This window comes from Lathyrus oleraceus, chromosome 3 (assembly GCF_024323335.1).
Source record: "Lathyrus oleraceus cultivar Zhongwan6 chromosome 3, CAAS_Psat_ZW6_1.0, whole genome shotgun sequence".
NCBI lineage: Eukaryota > Viridiplantae > Streptophyta > Magnoliopsida > Fabales > Fabaceae > Lathyrus > Lathyrus oleraceus.
In genome coordinates this window covers 215,460,844-215,464,968 of record NC_066581.1, presented here as the reverse complement: position 1 = coordinate 215,464,968, position 4,125 = coordinate 215,460,844, and positions in this window count along the sequence as shown.

Below are 4,125 nucleotides of genomic sequence, written 5' to 3'. Positions count from 1 at the left end.
GTTAAAATCATCTGCCATCGGGCAACGCGTCCGGTGAGAGCCGGCTTCTCAAAGATGTACTTGACTGGATCCATCTTAGAAATCAACAGAGTAGTATGGTTCAACATATACTGTCTTAGTCGGCGAGCAGCCCAGGCCAAAGCACAACAAGTTTTCTCGAGCAGTGAATATCTTGTTTCACAGTCGGTAAACTTTTTGCTTAGGTAGTATATGGCATGCTCTTTTCGACCAGACTCGTCATGCTGCCCCAATACACACCCCATCGAAGTCTCGGTAACTAACAGATACATTATCAGCGGCCTCCCTGGAACTGGAGGAATCAGGATTGGAGGGTTCTGTAAATATTCTTTGATTTTGTCAAAAGCTTTCTGACAGTCATCATTCCATTTGATCGCCTGATTCTTTCTGAGCAGTTTGAAAATTGGTTCACATGTGGCAGTTAGATGAGATATGAACCTTGCAATGTAGTTCAACCTCCCTAAAAACCCACGGACTTGCTTTTCCGTCTTCGGTTCAGGCATCTCTTGAATAGCTTTGACTTTTGCTGGATCAACCTCAATCCCTTTCTCACTGACAATGAAGCCTAACAGCTTCCCTGATCTCACCCCAAACGTACACTTGTTCGGATTCAGCCTCAGTTTGAACTTGACCAGTCTATCAAACAACTTCTGCAAATTTACCAGGTGCTCCTCTTCTGTCTGCGACTTCGCAATCATATCATCCACGTACACTTCGATTTCTTTGTGCATCATGTCATGAAAGAGAGTCGTCATTGCCCTCTGATAGGTAGCACCGGCATTCTTCAGCCCAAATGGCATCACTTTGTAGCAGAACGTGCCCCAAGGTGTAATGAATGTCGTCTTTTCCATGTCCTCTGGCGCCATCTTAATCTGATTATAGCCTGAGAAACCGTCCATGAAAGAGAATACCGAGGATTGAGCCGTATTATCCACCAATACATCAATGTGAGGTAATGGGAAATCATCTTTCGGACTCGCTCTGTTCAAATCCCGGTAATCGACACACATTCTGACTTTGCCATCCTTCTTCGGCACAGGAACAATGTTGGCCACCCACGGTGGATAATTGGTTACAGCTAGAAAACCAGCATCCCACTGCTTCTGAACCTCTTCCTTGATCTTGACAGCCATATCAGGACTTGTTATGCGAAGCTTCTGCTTGACCGAAGGACACTCTTCTCTAAGAGGTAACCGATGCACCACAATGTCTGTATCCAGCCCAGGCATGTCTTGATATGTCCAGGCGAATATTTCCACATATTCTCTTAGCATCTCTATTAGCCTCCTCTTGACAGAGTCTTCTAAAGCAGCCCCAATCTTGATCTCTTTTCTGGCGTCCTCAGTACCCAGATTAACAACTTCCAACTCCTCCTGATGAGGTTGGATGACCCTTTCCTCTTGCTTCAGTAATCTGACCAATTCTGCAGGGAGTTCACAGTCTTCCTCACTCTCCTCTTCAGCTTGGTAGATGGGATTCTCAAAATCATATGGAGCCATAACAGAGTCGTTCACAGTGGATGCCAAAATATCACTTCTGCATGTTTAATGTTTTGTTTTTAGAAAAAGATTTCAATAAAGTCACAAAAAAAAACAAAAACATTGCCATTTTTATTTTTTTTGAAAAAAAGCGAAAAACAGAAATAGAAAGACAAAGATCTCAAAATTTGATTGCAAAACGTCCTTTATTTATGATAATCACTTTAAACATGATGATGCCCTACAATGAACCACTACGCCTTGGGCAGAACGTAGGGTTTTCATGCAAAATGAAAAAAAACAAAAGAAAATTACTCTGTCAGAAGAGTAACTTGGACCACTTCTTCAGCCGTCCAATTGTTGATAGACTCCCCTGGTGCACACGGGCGGACCCAGACGTCTACAACACAATCACTGTCAACATCTTCACCATCAGTAGCAAAGACATCCCCATGGTTCATCAGCCCAGCGCTGGTAAAGGTGCTCGGACCCACATTCTGTTCTGCCTGAAGAGGCTCAAAACCGATTCCAAATTTGTCCTCCTTAACCGGTAAGTCAACCATCTTGCCCCAGCCTTCGGCTTTGCCAGAATCCACAACTTCCTTGGCTTGCTTATAGGATGCAATCGAAGCACCTGGCTTCCTCTGCTCAGCACAAGCTACTCTCTCAAGCGCCACAGTCTCAAACGCCTGGCACAGTGTTTCATGGATCTCACCATCTACCTCGACATACTTGAACGAGGACAGGTGGCTCACCAGAATCTCTTCTTCGCCACATACGGTCACAATCTGACCGTTCCAGACATATTTGAGTTTTTGGTGGAGAGTCGACGAGACTGCCCCAGCGGCGTGTATCCATGGACGCCCCAACAAACAGCTATAGGCGGGCTGAATGTCCATCACATAAAATACGATGTCGAAAACTTCCGGACCTATCTTAACTGGCAAGGTAACTTCACCAAACACGGAACGTTTGGATCCATCAAATGCACGCACAATGAGGTCACTGGGAGTGAGCACAACTCCCTCAACATCAATCTTCTTTAAGATCTGCTTGGGTAGGACATTCAGGGACGACCCGGTGTCTACCAATACGTGAGATAAAACAGCACCTTTACACTCCATAGTGATGTGCAAGGCTTTGTTATGATTACGACCCTCAGGCGTCAAGTCTAGGTCAGTGAAACCTACACCATGCTTGGTACTCACGTTGGCTAACACACCTTCCAGCTGGTTGACTGAGATCTCTTGCGGTACGTATGCCATGTTCAGCATTTTCAACAAGGCATCACGATGTGCCTCAGAACACAACAGCAAAGAGAGTATTGAAATTTTGGACGGAGTCTGATTGAGCTGATCTACTATCTTGTAGTCACTCTTCTTGATGATTTTCATGAACTCCTCGACGTCCTTTTCAAAAGAACCCTCAGCCTCCTTCTGAGCCGGTTCCTCGTCAACCACAGCTTGTTTACCCTTAGCCCTAGCAGATGCCTCAGCATTAGCATCTCTCAATGGCTGAGGAGCAAACAATCGTCCACTCCGGGTAAAACCTCCTGGTCCTCCAACGTTGTCCACCACAGGACTTGCAACCACAGGAGTTCTTACCGGTGCACTGATCGTTACAGGCGCTTGCACTGCTGGCCTTATCTGATTGTCAGCCCTCCGATTGCTTCGATAGGTGTTGTCATACCTCCACGGAACAGCCCTACTATTTTCAACTTGTCTGCTGCCAGACGCCACAATAGTAGTCAGAGCTTTGATAGTTACCGGAGCAGGAATGGTAACTGGAGCGGGAATGGTAACTGGAGCACTGCTTGCTGCCGATGTACCAACAACCCCTCGTCCTCGTCCTTCAGACGGCTTAAAATAAATGGTGACAGTAGATACCGACCCATTATCTTTGACGGCCCGACTGAACTGGAGGCAGCCTTCGTCAATCAATCTCTGAATACCAGCCTTCAACTGGTCACAACCATTAGTAGCTTCATCACAGCCCAAACAATCTTCACTACAGCCCGGGTCAACACCCCCCTTCAGCAGACGGCCCTTCACAGCTGATAAAGAAGTCTGAACATCTTCAACATTGTCAATCAAATCTTCAGCTTCTTCTCCTTCAACATTGTTCACCCTATGCCCACCATGCTGAGGCATAGGATTGTTTACTACGTTGGGTACAGGAGCAAAGTTGATCGCCTTGGCATCGATCAAGTCTTGTACCTTGTGCTGGAGAGCCCTGCATCTCTCAGTATGGTGGCCGGGTGCCCCAGAATGAAAGTCACAACGGACGTTCGCATCATACCCAGGCGGCAATACTGTTGGAGTAACCATTGTACGCAATTCAACAAACCCTAACCGGAGTAGTTCGGGTAATAATTCGGCGTACGTCATTGGCAGCGGGTCAAATCTTCGATCAGCCTGCAACCTTTGCCTTGGCTGATAAGGACGTTGCTGTTGTTGTTGTTGTTGCGGTTGTTGAACCCTTTGTTGTTGTTGTGGACGAGGTTGAGGTGCAGGAATAGTCACTGCATCTACCGGACGATACTGATCTCTGTTTACACTTGCTCGGTACACACCCCCTCTGTGTTGTACAACATTGGTCTCTCCTTCTCTACGGCGAGGTGCCCCAGAGA